Source organism: Schistocerca piceifrons, chromosome 2 (assembly GCF_021461385.2).
Source record: "Schistocerca piceifrons isolate TAMUIC-IGC-003096 chromosome 2, iqSchPice1.1, whole genome shotgun sequence".
NCBI lineage: Eukaryota > Metazoa > Arthropoda > Insecta > Orthoptera > Acrididae > Schistocerca > Schistocerca piceifrons.
In genome coordinates this window covers 751,099,970-751,124,444 of record NC_060139.1, presented here as the reverse complement: position 1 = coordinate 751,124,444, position 24,475 = coordinate 751,099,970, and the positions used below count along the sequence as shown (strand labels likewise).

At 45.9% G+C, this 24,475-nt stretch overlaps 1 protein-coding gene and 1 pseudogene across 2 annotated transcripts in view; one reads left to right on the top strand and one right to left on the bottom strand.

Annotated features, from left to right (window-relative positions):
• The window catches only part of LOC124776957 (fat-like cadherin-related tumor suppressor homolog), a gene marked incomplete at its 3' end in the record, with an annotated part of 338,653 nt that overhangs the window by 156,769 nt on the left and 157,409 nt on the right, over positions 1–24,475 (bottom strand).
• Positions 1,047–1,164, top strand: LOC124778684 (annotated as a pseudogene).

The following is a 24,475-nucleotide window of genomic DNA, read 5'->3' as shown; positions in this document are numbered from 1 at the left end:
TAAATGCTACCTATAAAGTGTTGAGAAACATAAGTTTGTTGAACTTGGACACACACATTTCCCTATGTCTGAAGTAGAAACAGAGACAGAGAAGCAAGCTTCAAAATTACCTTTACTGCGTTTTAAATGTCGAGCAAGTCATGGACTATAATCGTAAATACACGAATACTTTTTGTCTGACACGTGTCGTCCCAGAGTTAAATTAAAAATAGCTTGCATCCCTACGTTCTGACCAAGGCTTCCGGGAGGCTTTGCTTGGTTTGTGCGGCAAATACCGTAAACTGTAAATTATGTTCCAAATATTCCCAATTGGGAATATCTTTGCCAACTAGCAGCTCGCCAGGTATTTGGATAAGTAGTCCCCCAATAGCAGACTATCTTTACGGGGTAGGGAATGAAAAGTAATAATAAAAAATACCCTCACTAGGAGGGTTTGTTTTTAGTTGTTTAGTTATTAAAGTCCAATTTTTGCACTACCATCTCGATGGTTATTTTTTCTGCACATTCATCTGATCACAGTGTAGCTTACATCGCTAATTTGTTTTCAGCCGCTACTTTAAAACTGTGGTATTGTACGAGTATTTGAAAATCTTACTGTCTCGTATGTGTGCCGAAGCTACGCGTATCTGGGACAGACATGAATTGAATATAGCTTTCTGGTAGAAAATAGGGAATGAAAAGTAATAATAAAAAATACCCTCACTAGGAGAATTTTGCGTTTTCGTTGTTTATTTATTAACGGCGTTTCTGACTGTCGCTAGTAAACCGATTAATTTTATCCAAGAACAAGCCACTTTGAGTGCGCTTTATTTAAAATTGTGAGATAGTAACGAAAAATCAGAATTTTTAAGATGTTTATGCATCTTTGACTGGCCTGCCGGATCCCATGATTAGCCACCTATAGAGCATGACTGGGAGGCGATGGAAAGGTGCATACTTCCACACCAACCTAGTGGCACCATTGTTCATGACTGTCACAGCGTACGTTTCAAGCATGGTGAGAAATCTCTCTAGATGACATTCAGAGGCTGTTTACTTTCATTTTAGCCAACGGCCTTGCCGCAGTGGTAACACCGGTTCCCATCAGATCACCGAAGTTAAGCGCTGTCGGGCTGGGTTAGCAGTTAGATAGGTGACCATCCAGTCTGCCGAGCGCTGTCGGCAAGCGGGGTGCACTCAGCCCTTGTGAGGCAAACTGAGGAGCTACTTGATTGAGAAGTAGCGGCTCCGGTCTGGGAAACTGACGCCTGTGGGCTGAGGATGACACGGCGGCCAGTCGGTACCTTTGGGCCTTCATGGCTGCGTGGGAGTAGTTTTTCCTTTCATTTTACAACCAATACAAGCTTGTGTTCGGGCCTGTGTGGATCACTAATACTGCTGTAGATGCCTGGGTAGGGTCAGGGTTGTTGCGTCTCTATAGATACAACAGCTCACAACCTGTGTGGTGTGCGACATCGCGCGGTTGTTCATCTTTAGTCTCGCCAATGAGTTTTACGGTGGCTTCTCTTAGGCGCCCCCCAACGCGGCAGTCATTAATGAGAAGTTCTCAGGTGTGGTCGGTCGCGAATTACTGGTTGGAGAAAGTCAAGTAATGTATTCTGTTTTACGGTCGCATGTCCGAAGAATTTCGAAGATTAATTCGCACGTAGTGAATATCGTCCAAGAGCGAAGCATTCGTGAAAGTTAATGTATCGTTCGCATTTCGTGCCATTCTTTTATTACTTATTGAGTGCTACCATTCGACAGTGGATACAATAAATGGTGCTATCTGAATCCATTGCAGTTAATGGACTGCACCCAGCCAATCATTAAGTACACAGTTCGAAAAAAGCTTGTACATCCTGTTAGAGGTTTCCCCACTCAGTATTTAATGTTGCAACAGTGCATATGGAGTACGTGAAATGATTACATATACAGATCAATAGCTCAGGCGGTTCTGAGGTACCTGGTACTGACCCATGCTGGAACACCCACATCAGTACGTGGAGCAGCCTCCACTGGCAGCAATGAAGGCGCGGGCTCTGACATCCAGTCCATCGTACAAATGGCGAATACTGTCATGGAATATGTTATTCCACTTCTGCTCGAACTTTTCACGTAGTTCTGTAAAAGTTGCTGGCTAACGAGTTGAAAGAGTCACTTCTCGTCCCATCGTATGCCACACATGCTCGATCGAAGACAAGTACAGAGATCGTGCTGGCCAGAGAAGCCGCTGCACGTCTTGCAGAGCTCATTAAGTTTCACGAACAGTGTGTGGTTCAAATGGCTCTAAGCACTATGGGATTTAACATCTGAGGTCCTCAGTCCCCTAGAACTTAGAACAACTTAAACCTAACTAACCTAAGGACATCACACACATCCATGCCCGAGGCAGGATTCGAACCTGCGACCGCAGCAGCCGCGTGGTTCCAGACTGAAGCGCCTAGAACTGCTCGGTCACCGAGAACAGTGTGTGGACGAGCATTAGCCTGTCGGAACAATAGAACACCTTCCTGTTGCAAGAATGGCAAAATAACTGACCTAACAACTTTCTGTACATACCGAGCTCTGGTTAGCGTCCCCTCCAGAAACATCAAAGGTGAACGAGAGCTGTAGCTTATCGCATCCTAGACCATAAGGCCTGAGGTGGGGTCATCTATGAGACAGCGCTGACCAGGTCTGCGACCATCATTTGCTTGCAGGTCGAATCTGCTTTCATCGCTGAAGACCACCGCACGCCAGTCAATCTTCCAAGTAATCTTCTGACGCACCAGTCAAGATGTGTACGTCGATGCTGTACCGTGAGCTGGAAACGGGCTACAGGTGTGCGTGCCAGTAGTCCCACTGCTAATAACCGGTTCGCAACAGTTAACACGTCTGGGGTTGGGTTGGGTTGTTTGGGGAAGGTGACCAGACAGCGAGGTCATCGGTCTCATCGGATTAGGGAAGGACGGGGAAGGAAGTCGGCCGTGCCCTTTGAAAGGAACCATCCCGGCATTTGCCTGGAGCGATTTAGGGAAATCACGGAAAACCTAAATCAGGATGGCCCGACGCGGGATTAAACCGTCGTCCTCCCGAATGCGAGTCCAGTGTCTAACCACTGCGCCACATCGCTCGGTAAACACGTCTGGGCTCACAAGTCGTCTTATCTGTGCCATGGTAGCTGTATGATCTGCCAGTGCTGCCCTTGCAGTACGGCGATCCTGGCAGGAGTCTGTGCTGCGTGGACGTCCAGAACCTTGTCTAAGAGTCAGAGAATGTTCACGTGACCACTGATACCAACATCATTGCACAACTAATACAGTACGTCCAACTTGCGTGGTAGTTCTCTGCAACGGGCATCCAGCGACGCGGGAGCCAAAAATCTGACCTCTTTCAAATTCGTTCAGTTGGCTGTAGGAAGCATGAGAGCATCTCCGTGGTATCTCCTAGTTGCTTCACATACGCTACTGGCCATTAAAATTGCTACACCAAGAAGAAATGCAGATAAACGGGTATTCATTGGACAAATATATTATACTACAACTGACATGTGGTTGCATATTCACTCAATTTGGGTGCATAGATCCTGAGAAATCAGTACCCAGAACAACCACCTCTGGCCATAATAACGGCCTTGATACGCCTAGGCATTGAGTCAAACAGAGCTTGGATGGCGTGTACAGGTACAGCTGCCCATGCAACTTCAACACGATACCACAGGTCATCAGGAGTAGTGACTGGCGTATTGTGACGAGCCAGTTGCTTGGCCACCATTGACCAGAAGTTTTCAATTGGTGAGAGATCTGGAGAATGTGCTGGCCAGGGCGGCAGACGAACGTTTTCTGTATCCAGAAAGGCCCGTACAGGACCTGCAACATGCAGTCGTGCATTATCCTGCTGAAATGTAGGGTTTCGCAGGGATCTAATGAAGGGTAGAGCCACGGGTCGTAACACATCTGAAATGTGAAACGTCCCCTTCGAAAAATTAATGAATTACTGTGCTGATAAACCTCTTACATTATTTGATTTTCAAACAGCTGAGCAGAACTGAACGTACTCAGACATTTCGCTCTTTACCTATTATGATCAACATTAAACTGACACACAATATTTTTTAGCGCAACGCAATCTGACTTTCAATAATCCCTACAAAAGAATGGCCCTGACTAACATTAACCCATACCTTTCATCTATCACTTACCTCACAAAAATCTTCGTTACTCGAACTACTGCAATACAGCGAGTGACACTACTGCCAGCTAAATAAAAGATTCACACTACTGAAGGTACAAACTACTCATAGGCATAGTTAGCAAATGAAAGATTTTGATAGAGAACAAACAATGTGTTTACCTTAATAGTGTTCAATGGTTCAAATGGCTCTGAGCACTATGCGACTTAACTTCTGAGGTCATCAGTCGCCTAGAACTTAGAACTAATTAAACCTAACTAACCTAAGGACATCACACACAGCCATACCCGAGGCAGGATTCGAACCTGCGACCGTAGCGGTCACGCGGTTCCAGACTGAAGCGCCTTTAACCGCACGGCCACACCGGCCAGCCTTAATAGTGTTCAAAAGTCATAATCTATATATATAGTAGTTCATGACATCCAGTCTTACAAATTTACTGTCTCTGATGGACACGCCCAGATCATCCGCTCTCAGAACTCCGCCATTTCTCTCCCCACATCCACCACTGCTGGCGGCTCACCTCCAAGTGCGCAATGCTATGCGCTGTTAACAGCCAACTGCCCAGCACTACAATAGCGAATACTACAACAATGCTAACCAGCCATAGACTTCACACAGCACAGCCAGTGGTTTTCATACACAGCGCTACGTGGCGTTACCAATATAAAAACCTAAACAGCCTACTTACAAATGTAACGTCCACTGTTCAAAGTGCCGTCAAAGCGAAAAAGAGGTGACGGAGACGTGTAACCAATGGCGCCCCATACCATCACGCCGGGTGATACGCCAGTATGGCGATGACGAATACACGCTTCCAGTGTGCGTTCACCGAGATGTCGCCAAACACGGATGCGACCATCATGATGTTGTAAACAGAACATGGATTCATCCGAAAAAATGACGTTTTGCCATTCGTGCACCCACGTTCGTCGTCGAGTACACCATCGCAGGCGCTCCTGTCTGGGATGCAGCGTCAAGGGTAACCGCAGTCGTGGTCTTCGAGCTGCTAGTCCATGCTGCTGCAAACGTCGTCGAACTGTTCGTGCAGATGGTTGTTGTCTTGCAAACGTCCCCATCTGTTGACTCAGTGATCGATACGTGGCTGCACGATCCGTTACAGCCATGCGGATAAGATGCCTATCATCTCGACTGCTAGTGATACGAGGCCGTTGGGATCCAGCACGGCGTTTCGTATTGCCCTCCTGAACTCACCGATTCCATATTCTGCGAACAGTCATTGGATCTCTACCAACGCGAGCAGCAATGTCGCGATACGATAAACCGCAATCGCGATAGGCTACAATCCGACCTTTATCAAAGTCGGAAACGTGATGGTACGCATTTCTCGTCCTTACAAGAGGCATCACAACGACGTTTCACCAGGCAACGCCGGTCAACTGCTGTTTGTGTATGAGAAATCAGTTGGAAACTTTCCTCATGTTAGCACGTTGTATTTGTCGGCACCGGCGCCAACCTTGTGTGCATGATCTGAAAAACGAATCATTTGCATATCACAGCATCTTCTTCCTGTCGGTTAAATTTCGCGTCTGTAGCACGTCATTTTCGTGGGTTAGCAATTTTAATGGCCAGTAGTGTATTTGCACTACACCGAGCATTCTGGCTGTCAGCATTCACTATTAAAGGGTAGACACAGATGGCGCTCTGGTAGCTATGTCACTACGCTATCTGTCGGCGGACGTCGTTGAAACTATTATCAGTACATCAAATATCCCCGAAGTGGCATATGCCGTCATCGGATCAAAATCGACGTCGCCTTTCCAAATGTACTAATTTTTTTCCAGCAGAGTAATACAGAAAGAAACAATCCAGGAGCGAAATGGAGAAGTGTCATTATCAACGGAGCAAGCCGATAGAACCTCCGTTCTACATCTACATCTACATTTATACTCCGCAAGCCACCCAACGGTGTGTGGCGGAGGGCACTTCGCGTGCCACTGTCATTACCTACCTTTCCTGTTCCAGTCGCGGGAAGAACGACTGCCGGAAAGCCTCCGTGCGCGCTCTAATCTCTCTAATTTTACATTCGTGATCTCCTCGGGAGGTATAAGTAGGGGGAAGCAATATATTCGATACCTCATCCAGAAACGCACCCTCTCGAAACCTGGACAGCAAGCTACACCGCGATGCAGAGCGCCTTTCTTGCAGAGTCTGCCACTTGAGTTTGCTAAACATCTCCGTATCGCTATCACGCTTACCAAATAACCCTGTGACGAAACGCGCCGCTCTTCTTTGGATCTTCTCTATCTCCTCCGTCAACCCGATCTGGTACGGATCCCACACTGATGAGCAATACTCAAGTATAGGTCGAACGAGTGTTTTGTAAGCCACCTCCTTTGTTGATGGACTACATTTTCTAAGGACTCTCCCAATGAATCTCAACCTGGTACCCGCCTTACCAACAATTAATTCTATATGATCATTCCACTTCAAATCGTTCCGCACGCATACTCCCAGATATTTTACAGAAGTAACTGCTACCAGTGTTTGTTCCGCTGTTATATAATCATACAATAAAGGATCCTTCTTTCTATGTATTCGCAATACATTACATTTGTTCTATGTTAAGGGTCAGTTGCCACTCCCTGCACGAAGTGCCTATCCGCTGCAGATCTTCCTGCATTTCGCTACAATTTTCTAATGCTGCAACTTTCTGTGTACTACTGCATCATCCCCGAAAAGCCGCATGGAACTTCCGACACTATCTACCAGGTTCCGAATGTAATGAACTTTTAATCATTTCATATCCGTTGTGTGTTTATCATCTCCACAAAGTTAAGTGAAGAGCGGACTTTCGCTTCATGGTCTCAGTCCCCGTTCCTGTCAATGTAAGTTATGAATGGCATAGCTTAACGGAAGACCTAAAGCTGGTGTGGCGTAATAATAATTATACTAATAGCATGTGACCGACTCCTGTTCTGTCATTGTGTTTTTGGAGAAACAATCAGGGGTGCTACATCCGACACGGATACGGGCAGTTGACTAAGTATCTGAACACAGGGTTGTAAGGTGGCGTATTTGAAGGCCAGGACCACACGTCCGGCATTGCGAGAGAAGCCGCGGCCGGGATGTGTCAACGCGGCGCGCGCCCTGGGACGGCCAAGTGGGTCGCGGGCACCTCCCCTGGGCTGGGCTGGCCTAGGCTGCCGCGCCCGCCACACAATGCGGCCACACACACACACCAACACTGCCCATTGTTCGCTGCGCATCCTCACAGGTTTGTCTACATCAATTTCGCACGGTCGTTGACTTCTGGATCAACTGGAGCCCATACATATTAATGGCAGTCTCATATTACGTTAGCACATCAAACAGCCTCCCCGTGTATACGTACTTCTCTGACTGCCACATTTAGATGATTTAAATTATTAGCTCGGTAGACTGAACGTGAATTGGACACGGCGCATGTCGAATACGTCACCTACCTTACGCTGTATACAAATACACTGCTGGCAATTAAAATTGCTACACCAAGAAGAAATGCAGATGATAAACGGGTATTCATTGGACAAATATATTATACTAGAACTGACATGAGATTACATTTGCACGCAATTTGGGTGCATAGATCCTGAGAAATATGTACCCAGAACAGCCACCTCTGGCCGTAATAACGGCCTTGATACGCCTGGGCATTGAGTCAAACAGAGCTTGGATGGCGTGTACAGGTACAGCTGCCCATGCAGCTTCAACACGATACCACAGTTCATCAAGAGTAGTGACTGGCGTATTGTGACAAGCCAGTTGCTCGGCCACTATTGACCAAACGTTTTCAATTGCTGAGAGATCTGGAGAATGTGCTGGCCAGGGCAGCAGTCGAACGTTTTCTGTATCCAGAAAGGCCCGTACAGGACCTGCAACATGCGGTCGTGCATTATCCTGCTGAAATGTAGGCTTTCGCAGGGTTCGAATGAAGGGTAGAGCCACGGGTCGTAACACATCTGAAATGTAACGTCCACTGTTCAAAGTGCCGTCAATGCGAACAAGGGGTGACCGAGACGTGTAACCAGTGGCACCCCATACCATCACGCCGGGTGATACGCCAGTATGGCGGTGACGAATACACGCTTCCAGTGTGCGTTCACCGAGATGTCGCCAAACACGGATGCAACCATCATGATGCTGCAAACAGAACCTGGATTCATCCGAAAAAATGACGTTTTGCCAATCGTGCACCCAGATTCGTCGTCGAGTACATCATCGCAGGCGCTCCTGTCTGTGATGCAGCGTCAAGGGCAACCGCAGCCATGATCTCGAAGCTGATAGTCCATGCTGCTGCAAACGACGTCGAACTGTTCGTGCAGATGGTTGTTGTCTTGCAAACGTCCCCATCTGTTGACTCAGGGATCGATACGTGGCTGCACGATCCGTTACAGCCATGCGGATAAGATGCCTATCATCTCGACTGCTAGTGATACGAGGCCGTTGGGATCCAGCACGGCATTCCGTATTACCCTCCTGCACCCACCGATTCCGTATTCTGCTAACAGTCATTGGATCTCGACCAACATGAGCAGCAATGTCACGATATGATAAACCGCAATCGCGATATGCTACAATATGACCGTTATCAAAGTCGGTTATTGGATGGTACGCATTTCTACTCCTTACACGAGGCGTCACAACAACGTATCAGCAGGCAACGCCGGTCAACTGCTGTTTGTGTATGAGAAATCGGTTGGTAACTTTCCTCATGTCAGCACTTTGTAGGTGTCGCCACCGGCGCCAACCTTGTGTGAATGCTCTGAAAGCTATCATTTGCATATCACAGCATCATCTTCCTGTCGGTTAAATTTCGCGTCTGTAGCATCTTCGTGGTGTAGCAATTTTAATGGCCAGTAGTGTAAAATGAGACATACATACTTTTCTCAAGCTTTGACAAGGTCGCGATAGAACAGAGATCCAGAAACTGTAGAATGTATCTCCCTTATTTCCGTCTATGATCACAAAATTGATAGTTCCTTATACTACCGGTTTTGGTCACCGATGACCATCTTCAGATCTATATTGTACCACAGTGTCGCAGCAAAATACAGGGAAACACCAAATACAAGTAGTGGACTGTCTACATTTTAAAACGACATACGTTATAATGAAAAGTGTTACTGGCATATATATGTATAAAAATGCTTTTAAAATATAAAGGAGCATACCTGTTTTTAAACATGTACTAATATAAAGAAGTCATAAGGGAACCGTAAAAGATAAACTTGTTCTTATGTATGTCATTATATTTTTATTTAAATAGTCTTAAAAGAGCGTCTTAAAATTACATATCGTCCGTTACTTAACCATTTCCTTTTAACAATGCAAATTTAATTTTGGTGGCGTTTTTAATTTATTGCATTTTTATCACTGTAAACATTTTACACCTGGTAAGTCCACCATACGCTTCACCTATTACACAAGAGAAATTCCAAAAGAAAGGTCTCCTATTTTTTTTTATAAGTACGTAGACCTATTTGTTTCTACAATGGTTTACATCAGTTTACAGCTTTAACATTTAGCTATTTTTCGACATAATCACCATTTCTGTCGATGCATTTTTGTAGACGCTGTGGCAGTTTTTGTATGCCCATGTCATACCAGCATGCCGCCATGCTGTTCAGAAAGTTATGAACCTCTTCTTTCACCTCGTAATCAGAGCTGAATAGCTTTCCGGCCAAATGTTCTTTTAACATAGGGAACAGGTGATAGTCACTGGGCGCCAAGTCAGGACTATAGGGAGGGTGGGTGATTATGTTCCATTGAAACTGTTGCAGGAGAGCAAAGGTTTGCCGGGCGATGTGTGGGCTAGCGTTGTCAGGGAGAATGTGTACGCCCTTGCTCAACATTCCTCCTCTCCGGTTCTGAATTGCCTGTTTTCGTTTTTTCAGAGTCTCACAGTACCTGTCAGCGTTAATTGTGGTCCCAGTGTGCATAAAGCCGACCAACAACACCCTTTTCCGATCCCAAAGAACGGTTGCCATGACTTTACCGGCAGACTGTGCTTGTCTGAATTTCCGCGGCTTTGGCGAAGAAGGATGCCGTCACTGGCGCGACTGTTGCTTGGTCTCAGGTGTACAGTGGTGTGCCCAGGTTTCATCACCCGTGACAATTGAGTCCAGAAAGTTCCTGTTCGGCTGCAAGGCGGTGAAGAAGTGCAAGGGAGGTCAAACCCCAAAGGGGCATCGAAATCACAATGAAATCGCAAGGAATACTGGAAATCAGGTGGATAGGCAGGGCGCCATAAGTAAGAACACCGAGAGAGGGGAAGGAGGGGGCAGAAGGTAAGGAGTAGGGATGGGGAGGGAGGTGAATGGGGAATAAAATACAGCCCGGGAAGAAGAATGGGCTGCTATAGCTCTGAGGCCCCGTGGCAGCCACGCACGAACTCAGGAAAGAACAGTGAGACCTCTGGGGGTTGGGAGGGAAAATCGGTAAGGGGTTCCTCCTACGGTCCCCTTGTCAGCAAAGTATCGTCGTACCGCACTTCCATCGCGTTCAGCTAACCCTTAAGCAATGTGTATATCGACCAATTCTTCGTTAGTAAATTTATCCATACTGATGGGTATCAATGTTATATCATCAATGTCACCATGCAATTAATTCTGCCCGAAGAACAAATACGAGAAACTGAGCACTACTGATTGCAAGCTTGAGGGCGAAGAATGAAGACGGTATTACTGTTGTTTACAGTAAGTACTGCAATCAAATGGTGCAAATGTCTCCAAACAAGACACACAGAAAATTCCGTTAACATCGGAACCGTAGTGTAGGTATTTGCAATGAAATACCGATACAATCATAAATGGGGATAAGAAATTAAACGAAACGCAATTCTGGAACGAACCACCAGAGACTACGGATCTCTAGCACCAAAATATCCAGAAAACGTCACTCAACAGCCTCCGAAACTTTGCCAGAAGAGTTCAACCTACACGCAGGGTGTAAAGAAACTAAGTATCCAAAATTTATAATGTTCAGAGGAAATAAACAGGAAATTTCACAGGTGCACAGTTTCCCACTAAGCGTCCAAGAAGGTTTGATGCTACTGGTGAATATTGTTTTAGACATGTTACTGAAAATCTCGTCCGTTTACATAAATGCGCAACTGACTGTGTGCTAATGACTGTCTGTGTGTTCGAGACACGGACAGACATTCCGGAAGAGCTGGTTACCCTTTTGGCTGAAACTGCAGTCGTTATTCGCAAACCACGTGGTCGTTTTAGCATGTTAGCTGATCACTAACACGCAGGTGTCAGATGTTCATTAATGTTAACGGACGACATTTCTAGTACCATCTCTACAAGTATGTTCATCACAGAGCATTTCGAGCACCCTCTCTGAGCATCGCTAGTTTTATAACCTTTAGTGACTTCTAGAGGCGAAACAGTGTACCTCTGATGTTTTTGTCTCACACAATGAACAGTATACCCGTGACATTTTTGACACGTAAGAAAGTATTTATCTCCTCTTAACACCGATTTTGTGTACGTAGATGACGGTAGTATGTCGTGCACAAGGTATAAAAGGGCAGTGCATTGGTGGAGCTGTTATTTGCACTCAGGCGATTCATGTGAAAAGCTTTCCGGTGTGATTATGGCTGCACGGCGGAAATTAACAGACTTTGAACGCAGAATGGTAGTTGGATCTAGACGCATGAGACATTCCATTTAAGAAATCTTTAGGAAATTCAATATTCCGAGACCCAGAGGGTCAAGAGTGTGCCGAAAATACCAAATTTCAGGCCTTACCTCTCACCACAGACAACGCGTGTCGCCAACGGCCATCACTTAACGACCGACAGCAGCTGCGTTTCCAGAATTATCAGTGATAACGGACAACCAAAATTGCGTGAAATAACCACAGAAATCAATGTCGCACATACGACGAACGTAGCCGTAAGATCAGTGCGGCGAAATTTCGCGTTAATGGCCTATGGAAGCAGACGACCGACGCGAGTGCCTTTGCTAACAGCAATACATCGCCTGCAGTGCGTCTCCTAGGCTCGTGAACTTCGGTTGGACCCTAGCCGACAGGAAAACCTTGACCTGGTCAGACGACTTCCAATTTCAGTTGGTAAGAGCTGATAGTAGGGTTCGAGTGTCCCGCAGATCCAAAGGAGCCATGTATCCAAGTTGTCAACAAGGCACTGTGCAAGCTGGCGATGGCTCCAAAATGGTGTGGGCTTTGTTTACGGTGAAATGGGTTGGATCTTCTGGTGCAACTGAACCGATCCTTCAAATGGTTCAAATGGCTCTGAGCACCATGGGACTTAACATCTGAGGTCATCAGTCCCCTAGAACTTAGAACTACTCTAACCTAACTAACCTAAGGACATCAGACACATCCATGCCCGAGGCAGGATTCGAACTTGCGACCGTAGCGGTCGCGCGGTACCAGACTGTAGCGCCTAGAACCGATCCTTGACTGGAAAATTGTTATGTTCGGTTGAAGATCACTTGCAGCCATTCATGGACTCCATGTTATCAAAAACGTTGGAATTTTTATGGATGGCAATGCGCCATGTCACCATGCCACAACCGTTCGCATTTGGTCTGAAGAACATTCTGGACAGTTACAGCGAATGATGTTGCCATCCACATCGCCTGACAGGACCCCATCGAACATTTATGGGACATAATGGAGAGGTCATGCGATGGCAACACTTTCGCAGTTATGGACGGCTGTAGAGGCAACAGGGCTCATTATTCTTGCAGGGGATTTCCAACGACTTGTTGAGTCCGTACCACTTCGAGCCGCTGCATTACGCGCGCAAAAGGAGGCCCGACACGATATCAGGAGGCAACCCATGACTTTTGTCACCTCATGTATGTGTTGAATAGGTTTGGCGTATCCATATACCGCCGAAATCGCGGGCAAAAAGCTACTCACTAAATATATGTCTGATATCAGCGTGGTGAACGCTTTTGTATTAGGCACCACTACGGCGACTAGCGCGTCAGTATCACTGCTTGCTTTATCGAGAGGCACTCATTTGACCTCAAGAGGTCGAGTGGACACCAATGCAGATCTTTCCAAAACAGAAAAATCGGAAGTTGTCATCGCCAATCGAACCCAGGGCCTCCTCGTTAGTGGTATGCAACGCTAACACATTTTTTTATCTCATTTTCTTCGTTCATGTTCGTTTGCCTTGTTCGGGGCGGACGTCCCATAACACCCGTTGAAGTTCGTTATTGAACGATTCACTCAGTTTTTTTTATTACGGTGGGCTACCAACCCTCCGACCGAACACGCTAAGCTACCGTGTCGACTGACACCTAGACCACGCGCGTTGTACGCCTGGTTGCTGCAGCAGCTGTGTCATGCACACGCCGCATGACCTTGGTCGACGCCACGCACCAGCCAGTAGGCAGCGGGCGTCCCGTTAATCTCTGGCTGCTGCGGGTTTGTGGGTTACGGCGCGCAGCCGTTACTCGCATCCAGCTGGACCAGGCGGCGCTCGCCGACACCGAGGACCGCCTACGTCACGGGAGGTCGCGGCACCACATTCCGCAGCTTCGCACCGAGCTCGCTGAAGGTGGGACGTTCCACTAACGACGGGAAAACAGCAAGTGCCATCACCCGATTTCCCACAAACTTCGCTCAGTGGAAGGGAAACCACAATAAGCGAACACGTGTCTCGGCTTATCCGTAGTGCTCGTCCGTTTATGAGAAAAGGACTGTCAGTTTTCGAAGTAATTTAGAAGCCTTTTAGCTGGCGGGAAGCTAAGCCGAACTGCTGGCATTATAGCCTCTCACTTTTGCGTCGCGTATTTCGAAACTCGATTGTTGTTTTTATTTCATTTTATTTTTAAATTTATTTACCCATTTCCTCACAAAGTTACAACGCGAAGGTTTCTTATCACGTTGCGGCGTAAAATTACAACTGCATTTCACAATGAGCGTCATACATTTATAATATGTGTGTAGGGTATTTTGCCGGCTGGGGTGGCCGAGCGCTTCTAGGCGCAACAGTCTGGAACCGCGCGACCACTACGGTCGCAGGTCCGAATCCTGCCTCGGGCACGGATGTGTGTGATGTCCTTAGGTTACTTGGGTTTAAGTAGTTCTAAGTTCTAGGGGACTGATCACCTCAGAAGTTAAGTCCCACAGTGCTCAGAGCCATTTTGTAGGGTAGTTTCATTCTTATATCACTTCTTACTTCTTATATTTTATACTTTCGTTTATTCTGCAGGAAGAGCTTGAAGATTCCCTCGGATGACATCGATCACAGAAACATTCTAAACATAGAAATTCCGAACTCCACGCGCGTCGTACGAAGGCGGGTGTGTCACAACATTTCTTCGTATGAATATCATTCGGGAAAGAAACGACGTTAACATTACTGAAGGTTTCAAGCGTCGGCGAATATTTCGCAGTAAACCTCGCGAATAACTTTTCCGAAAACTGGCGTTTGCCATTGATCAAAAATCAAGACATTACAGGAATTTCACTGAACACAATTTCACATAATTTTTCCAGTTTTTAAAATTCATTCACCAGACTTTTAATTAGTAGACGAATAACGACAACGTAATTTCAATATACACTACTGGCCATTAAAATTGCTACACCACGAAAATGACGTGCTACAGACGCGAAATTTAACCGACGGGAAGAAGATGCTGATATGCAAATGATTAGCTTTTCAGAGCATTCACACAAGGTTGGCGCCAGTGGCAACACCTACAACGTGCTGACATGAGGAAAGTTTCCAACCGATTTCTCATACACAAACAGCAGTTGACCGGCGTTGCCTGGTGAAACGTTGTTGTGATGCCTCGTGTAAGGAGGAGAAATGCGTACCATCACGTTTCCGACTTTGATAAAGGTCGGATTGTAGCCTATCGCGATTGCGGTTTATCGTATCGCGATATTGCTGCTCGCGTTGGTCGAAATGCAATGACTGTTAGCAGAATATGGAATCGGTTGCTTCAGGAGGGTAATGCGGAACGCCTTGCTGAATCCCAACGGCCTCGTATCACTAGCAGACGAGATGACAGGCATCTTACCTGCACGGCTGTAACGGATCGTGCAGCGATGTCTCGGTCCCTGAATCAACAGATGGGGATGTTTGCAAGACAACAACCATCTGCTCGAACAGTTCGACGACGTTTGCAGCAGCAGCATGGACTATCAGCTCGGAGACCGTGGCTGCGGTTACCCTTGACGCTGCATCACACACAGGAGCGCCTGCGATGGTGTACTCAACGACGAACCTGGGTGCAAGAATGGCAAAACGTCATTTTTTCGGTTGAATCCAGGTTCTGTTTACAGCATCATGATGGCCACATCCGTGTTTGGCGACATCGTGGTGAACGCACATTGGAAGCGTGTATTCGTCATCGCCATACTGGCGTATCACCCAGCGTGATGGTATGGGGTGCCATTGGTTACACGTCTCGGTCACCTCTTGTTCGCATTGACGGCACTTTGAACAGTGGACGCTACATTTCAGATGTGTTACGACCCGTGGCTCTACCCTTCATTCGAACCCTGCGAAACCCTACATTTCAGCGGATAATGCACGACCGCAGGTTTGCAGGTCCTGTACGGGCCTTTCTGGATACAGAAACTGTTCTACTGCTGCCCTGGCCAGCACATGCTCCAGATCTCTCACCAATTGAATACGTCTGGTAAATGGTGGCCGAGCAACTGGCTCGTCACAATACTCAAGTCACTACTCTTGATGAACTGTGGTATCGTGTTGAAGCCGCATGGGCAGCTGTACCTGCCCACGCCATCCAAGCTCTGTTTGACTCAATGCCCAGGCGTATCAGGGCCGTCATTACGGCCAGAGGTGGTTGTTCTGGGTACTGATTTCTCAGGATCTATGCACCCAAATTGCGTGAAAATGTAATCTCATGTCAGTTCCAGTACAATATGTTTATCCAATGAATACCCGTTTATCATCTGCATTTCTTCTTGATGTAGCAGTTTTAACGGCCGGTAGTGTACATTGGAAAACATTCGTGTAGTAATCTTTTACGGACTTCGGTAAATAAATACCAAAGAAAAATAAAAGCAAAAATAATAGTCGGGTTTAGAACACTGGCCGCAGAACTGTGAAGCCGCGACGCTTGACCTTGTGCCACCGTTTCGGTTGAACTACTTACTGGATAAAAGGCATCTACATTACTTCGAAAACTTTGACCGTCGTTTCTTTAGAAAGGATCGAATCTACGAATAAGCCGAGACACATGTACGCTAATTTTAACCCCTCTTCCACTCAGCGAAGTTTCTTGGAAATTAGGTTATGGCACTTGCCGTGTTCTCCTCGTAAGTCACCACATACACTGTTTCAACGCCTTGGGTAAGAAATCATTGTTGCAAAATACTGACAGAAACGCCCTGCTAAACCAGCAGGACAGGAAAAGAAGTAGGAACTGTGGAAGGGGGCCAGAATGAGCGGCTGTCCGTTACACTCCAAACATAACACTTTATTTAGTTGTCCAAACATTACAGCGCAACTTCTAAGCTTGACTGTTGTTGTTGTTGTTGTTGTTGTTGTTGTGGTCTTCAGTCCTGAGATTGGTTTGATGCAGCTCTCCATGCTACTCTATCCTGTGCATGCTTCTTTATCTCCCAGTACCGACTGCAACCTACATTCTTCTGAATCTGCTTAGTGTATTGATCTCTTGGTCTCCCTCTACGATTTTTACCCTCCACGCTGCCCTCCAATGCTAAATTTGTGATCCCTTGATGCCTCAAAACATGTCCTACCAACCGATCCCTTCTTCTAGTCAAGTTGTGCCACAAACTTCTCTTCTCCCCAATCCTATTCAATACCTCATTAGTTACGTGATCTACCCACCTTATCTTCAGCATTCTTCTGTAGCACCACATTTCGAAAGCTTCTATTCTCTTCTTGTCCAAACTGGTTATCGTCCATGTTTCACTTCCATACATGGCTACACTCCATACAAATAGTTTCAGAAACGACTTCCTGACACTTAAATCTATACTCGATGTTAACAAATTTCTCTTCTTCAGAAACGATTTCCTTGCCATTGTCAGTCTACATTTTATATCCTCTCTACGTCGACCATCATCAGTTATTTTACTCCCTAAATAGCAAAACTCCTTTACTACTTTAAGTGTCTCATTTCCTAATCTAATCCCCTCAGCATCACCCGATTTAATTTGACTACATTCCATTATCCTCGTTTTGCTTTTGTTGATGTTCATCTTATATCCTCCTTTCAAGACACTGTCCATTCCGTTCAACTGCTCTTCCAAGTCCTTTGCTGTCTCTGACAGAATTACAATGTCATCGGCGAATCTCAAATTTTTTACTTCTTCTCCATGAATTTTAATACCGACTCCGAATTTTTCTTTTGTTTCCTTTACTGCTTGCTTAATATACAGATTGAATAACATCGGGGAGAGGTTACAGCCCTGTCTCACTCCTTTCCCAACCACTGCTTCCCTTTCATGCCCCTCGACCCTTATAACTGCCATATGGTTTCTGTACAAATTGTAAATAGCCTTTCGCTCCCTGTATTTTACCCCTGCCACCTTCAGAATTTGAAAGATAGTATTCCAGTTAACATTGTCAAAAGCTTTCTCTAAGTCTACAAATGCTAGAAACGCAGGTTTGCCTTTTCTTAATCTTTCTTCTAAGATAAGTCTTAAGGTCAGTATTGCCTCACGTGTTCCAACATTTCTACGGAATCCAAACTGATCTTCCCCGAGGTCCGCTTTTACCAGTTTTTCCATACGTCTGTAAAGAATTCGCGTTAGTATTTTGCAGCTGTGACTTATTAAACTGATAGTTCGGTAATTTTCACATCTGTGAACACCTGCTTTCTTTGGGATTGGAATTATTATATTCTTCTTGAAGTCTGTGGGTATTTCGCCTGTTTCATACTTCTTGCTCACCAGATGGTAGACTTTTGTCATGACTGGCTCTCCCAAGGCCATCAGTAGTTCTAATGGAATGTTGTCTACTCCCGGGGCCTTGTTTCGACTCAGGTCTTTCAGTGCTCTGTCAAACTCTTCACGCAGTATCTTATCTCCCATCTCATCTTCATCTACATCCTCTTCCATTTCCATAATATTGTCCTCAAGTACATCGCCCTTGTATAAACCCTCTATATACTCCGTCCACCTTTCTGCCTTCCCTTCTTTGCTTAGAACTGGGTTGCCATCTGAGCTCTTGATATTCATACAAGTGGTTCTCTTCTCTCCAAAGGTCTCTTTAATTTTCCTGTAGGCAGTATGTATCTTACCCCCTAGTGAGACAAGCCTCTACATCCTTACATTTGTCCTCTAGCCATCCCTGCTTAGCGTTTTTGCACTTCCTGTCGATCTCATTTTTGAGACGTTTGTATTCCTTTTTGCCTGCTTCATTTACTGCATTTTTATATTTTCTCCTTTCATCAATTAAATTCAATATTTCTTCTGTTACCCAAGGATTTCTATTAGCCCTCGTCTTTTTACCTACTTGATCCTCTACTGCCTTCACTACTTCATCCCTCAGAGCTACCCATTCTTCTTCTACTGTATTTCTTTCCCCCATTCCCCCATTCCTGTCAATTGTTCCCTTATGCTCTCCCTGAAACTCTCTACAACCTCTGGTTCTTTCAATTTATCCAGGTCCATCTCCTTAAATTCCCGCCTTTTTGCAGTTTCTTCAGTTTCAATCTGCAGTTCATAACCAATAGATTGTGGTCAGAATCCACATCTGCCCCTGGAAATGTCTTACAATTTAAAACCTGGTTCCTAAATCTCTGTCTTACCATTATGTAATCTATCTGATACCTTTTAGTATCTCCAGGATTCTTCCAGGTATACAACCGTCTTTCATGATTCTTGAACCAAGTGTTAGCTATGATTAAGTTATGCTCTGTGCAAAATTCTACAAGGCGGCTTCCTCTTTCATTTCTTCCCCCCAATCCATATTCACCTACTATGTTTCCTTCTCTCCCTTTTCCTACTGACGAATTCCAGTCACCCATGACTATTAAATTTTCGTCTCCCTTCACTACCTGAATAATTTCTTTTATCTCGTCATACATTTCATCAATTTCTTCATCATCTGCAGAGCTAGTTGGCATATAAACTTGTACTACTGTAGTAGGCATGGGCTTTGTGTCTATCTTGGCCACAATAATGCGTTCACTATGCTGTTTGTAGCAGCTAACCCGCACTCCTATTTTTTTATTCATTATTAAACCTACTCCTGCATTACCCCTATTTGATTTTGTATTTATAACCCTGTAATCACCTGACCAAAAGTCTTGTTCCTCCTGCCACCGAACTTCACTAATTCCCACTATATCTAACTTTAACCTATCCATTTCCCTTTTTAAATTTTCTAACCTACCTGCCCGATTAAGGGATCTGACATTCCACGCTCCGATCCGTAGAATGCCAGTTTTCTTTCTCCTGATAACGACGTCCTCTTGAGTAGTCCCCGTCCGGAGATCCGAATGGTGGACTATTTTACCTCCGGAATATTTTACCCAAGAGGACGCCATCATCATTAAACCATACAGTAAAGCTGCATGTCCTCGGGAAAAATTACGGCTGTAGTTTCCCCTTGCTTTCAGCCGTTCGCAGTACCAGCACAGCAAGGCCGTTTTGGTTAATGTTACAAGGCCAGATGAGTCAATCATCCAGACTGTTGCCCCTGCAACTACTGAAAAGGCTGCTGCCCCTCTTCAGGAACCACATGTTTGTCTGGCCTCTCAACAGATACCCCTCCGTTGTGGTTGCACCTACGGTACGGCCATCTGTATCGCTGAGGCACGCAAGCCTCCCCACCAACGGCAAGGTCCATGGTTCATGGGGGGTAAGCTTGACTATCGACTGAAAACGTCTTTAATTCTAAAATGGCTGAAGGCCCATGAATTAAATACAACTGCTATACTTTTTTTTTAAGAGGCAGAAGGCTCTAGGCTTTAACCTAAAATAGTATTTAAGCCCAAGCGATGTAAGACTTGATAAGTAAGAATCCAAAATTTTAAAGCGGTTGAAGGCCCATCATTTTAAGAACAACACAACTACAACAAATTTTCAAAAGTCAGAAGGCCCATATCTTATCTTGAAAGAATATAATACTTGATAATTAAGATGCTTAAAATTTAAAGCGCCTCAAGGCCGATGCTTTAAAAAAACAATACAATAAATTTTCAACAGGCAGAAAGCCTTTGATTTTAAAAACACAATTACAAGCATACAAATTCAAACCATTGGCTATGAGCCATGAAAAACACACAATTAAACTCCAATAAGAAAGGCAGTATAGGCAACAGCGCTCGGAAGTTTTCAGGGGGCTCGGTCCTCCCTTGAAATCTTAACGATCGCTTAGGTGAGAGAAGAAGTCTGCCCAACTATACTCGATCTGCCGGCGACACAACCACGAGACAGTCAGAGACCCACCGACAAGACGACTTGCTAACCACTGACCAGTATATGAGGATTCCAAAGCCAAAACGTTACAGACACAGCCGCCCACAACCATTAAGCTGTCAAAAACTACACACCATGGTGGACAGTGACAACAGCTGAGGAAATGACACTGCCTGAATTTACGTCAGCGATCAGGGCAGGTAACCGGAACACTAATGGCCACAAGGCAGAAAATTCCGCTGGTGCACTTTAATTTCAAACCGAAAAATATAGTTAATTCCACCACACAGCGGCTACATCTTCACCAACTCTAACACTCGCTGTTGCTCCAAGGAATACCGCCAACAGCGAACCACCAACCAAGGGGATAACGTGAACAGACGTGGCTTTGGTAATTAAATCACCACTCAACTTTCATGTCCTGGATCTGCAAATACACTCCTGGAAATGGAAAAAAGAACACATTGACACCGGTGTGTCAGACCCACCATACTTGCTCCGGACACTGCGAGAGGGCTGTACAAGCAATGATCACACGCACGGCACAGCGGACACACCAGGAACCGCGGTGTTGGCCGTCGAATGGCGCTAGCTGCGCAGCATTTGTGCACCGCCGCCGTCAGTGTCAGCCAGTTTGCCGTGGCATACGGAGCTCCATCGCAGTCTTTAACACTGGTAGCATGCCGCGACAGCGTGGACGTGAACCGTATGTGCAGTTGACGGACTTTGAGCGAGGGCGTATAGTGGGCATGCGGGAGGCCGGGTGGACGTACCGCCGAATTGCTCAACACGTGGGGCGTGAAGTCTCCACAGTACATCGATGTTGTCGCCAGTGGTCGGCGGAAGGTGCACGTGCCCGTCGACCTGGGACCGGACCGCAGCGACGCACGGATGCACGCCAAGACCGTAGGATCCTACGCAGTGCCGTAGGGGACCGCACCGCCACTTCCCAGCAAATTAGGGACACTGTTGCTCCTGGGGTATCGGCGAGGACCATTCGCAACCGTCTCCATGAAGCTGGGCTACGGTCCCGCACACCGTTAGGCCGTCTTCCGCTCACGCCCCAACATCGTGCAGCCCGCCTCCAGTGGTGTCGCGACAGGCGTGAATGGAGGGACGAATGGAGACGTGTCGTCTTCAGCGATGAGAGTCGCTTCTGCCTTGGTGCCAATGATGGTCGTATGCGTGTTTGGCGCCGTGCAGGTGAGCGCCACAATCAGGACTGCATACGACCGAGGCACACAGGGCCAACACCCGGCATCATGGTGTGGGGAGCGATCTCCTACACTGGCCGTACACCACTGGTGATCGTCGAGGGGACACTGAATAGTGCACAGTACATCCAAACCGTCATCGAACCCATCGTTCTACCATTCCTAGACCGGCAAGGGAACTTGCTGTTCCAACAGGACAATGCACGTCCGCATGTATCCCGTGCCACCCAACGTGCTCTAGAAGGTGTAAGTCAACTACCCTGGCCAGCAAGATCTCCGGATCTGTCCCCCATTGAGCATGTTTGGGACTGGATGAAGCGTCGTCTCACGCGGTCTGCACGTCCAGCACGAACGCTGGTCCAACTGAGGCGCCAGGTGGAAATGGCATGGCAAGCCGTTCCACAGGACTACATCCAGCATCTGTACGATCGTCTGCATGGGAGAATAGCAGCCGGCATTGCTGCGAAAGGTGGATATACACTGTACTAGTGCCGACATTGTGCATGCTCTGTTGCCTGTGTCTATGTGCCTGTGGTTCTGTCAGTGTGATCATGTGATGTATCTGACCCCAGGAATGTGTCAATAAAGTTTCCCCTTCCTGGGACAATGAATTCACGGTGTTATTTCAATTTCCAGGAGTGTATATTTCCACCGTAGATACATGTGTGTTATGCACAAAAGTAAACATATTGTTATAGGTGACAGAAGCGGAGGCAGCCAGAGACATTTTCGCAGTGTATGGGGATAATGCCATTGGACAGATAACGGGCAAGAAATTTGTTTTCTCGTTTTAAGAAGGATCGTTGTGACATTAGTGACTCTCCACGTTCACGAAGACCTTTCGGGTATGATGAAGATCGTTTAAACGCAGTAATCCACAATGATGCACGTCAGTGTACTCGAGAACTGGCGACGTCTACATGCAATGGGGAAGGTTAAAAAATGGGTACCGCATGTTCTAAGCCAAAATAACAAAAATCAGCAGTGGTCATATGTGTATCCCTGCTTGCTAGTCATCAACTTGTCATTTTAACAACACCGACCATTCCTAACCTGTATCGTTACTGGTGACGAGAAACGGTGTCTTTATGGTAACATGAGGAACAGAAATGAGTGGTCGAGCCCAACAAAGGAGCAACTCCCCGTACGAAGACCTGCGTGCATCCACAAAAGGAATGTTATGCATCTGCTAGAACAAGGACGGTGTGGTGTACTAAGAATTGCTTCCCCTAGGTGCAACCATCGCTGCTGACATTTATGGTCATCAAATTAGACGTCTTGCAGTCCAAAAACAACCACCAGGAAGAATGCGTGAAGTGACGCCACTCCAAGATAACGCAGGCCCGCATTGTCAGACAGACAAAAAACGCTATACAGGAATTGGGCTACACGGGAGTTTGGTTGGGAAGTCATTCTGCACCCACCTTATTCACATGATCTTGCGGCCGAAGATTTTCTCCTTTTTCGCTCTCAGTCGAACAACCTTCAAGGAACTTCCGAATTAAAATGCACTCCGAATATGGCTCTACGAGTTTTTCGCCTCAAAACCAAGTCATTTCTACTGTCGCGGAATCTAAAAGTTACCCCAGCGTTGCCAGACTTTTGTAAATACTGAGGGAGAATATATTATTGATGAATAAACTCTGTCATGTATATCGGTCGTGTTTATTAAACTTATGGAAAAACTCTATGAACTTATGCACTAACCTAATAATAACAATGTATCTGTTCGTACATTACTGATTTGAGGCCAAAAATTGAGAAGGTATTCTGATACCATACAATTATGCTGCGCACCGCAAAGAAAAAAGAAATGAGACAAATTAGAAAAATAAATGCTCTATTAAAAACACTTGAAGCGCCATACCAGCAAACTGACTGGTTTTTCAGTTTTTATATGTTAATTCTCGCAAAGAAGGAAAAAAGCAACCAGTCACTGTTAATAATGCTGTTCATTCACGCAAAAACCGCAGTTACCGGTTTTGAGCAATCAGGTTCACCTTAGACGGCTGTTCATATCTGTATTACCTACATTTTTTTGCTGTTACATTAGTTGCTGACTTTTTTCCATCAGCTAACGTAAACAACATCAAATGTAATATAAACGTGAACCTCTAACGCTGCTGTTTGCGTAAATAAATGGCATTGTTAACAGTGGTTGGTTGCTGTTTTCTTCTTTGCCATACTCAATTCGCCTTTTGTACACAGCCATGATCTCAAAAATGTCTGTTTCCGACAAAATAGTAGGAAAAAAGTTTTAGTTCCAAGCGCTATTTTTAACAAGTAGAATTGTACTCTACTAAAACCAATTATGTCTTAAATTTTGGATCTCCAGAAGTGAGCACAACTTGGCACAAAAACAGTTGCTTGTGGCACTTAGAAAGTTTCCCCTTTCCATTCCTTACATATCGTCCGGGCAGCGACATTCGAGTCATTATTCCTAGAAACGCTATAGTGTAAATTGATGACACATTTCTTTGTGGTACGAGAGCCACAACTGCGTTGCTTTTCGGAGCGGCTGAATACATACATGAACAGGTGAGCTATTGCGACTGGGTCATCCAAGAGTCCAGTCGTGGGCGGTCTGACCGGCTGTCTCCACGTTCTTGAAACGACTCGCTAAGCGCTGCGTGCAGCAGGTCGACGATCCCAGTGACGTCACTAAAAGCTGCTCTCTAATCTCGGTCGCGATATAATGCCCAGAGATGTCAGCTTCAGATACTGTTTTATCGATATGAATCCTCGC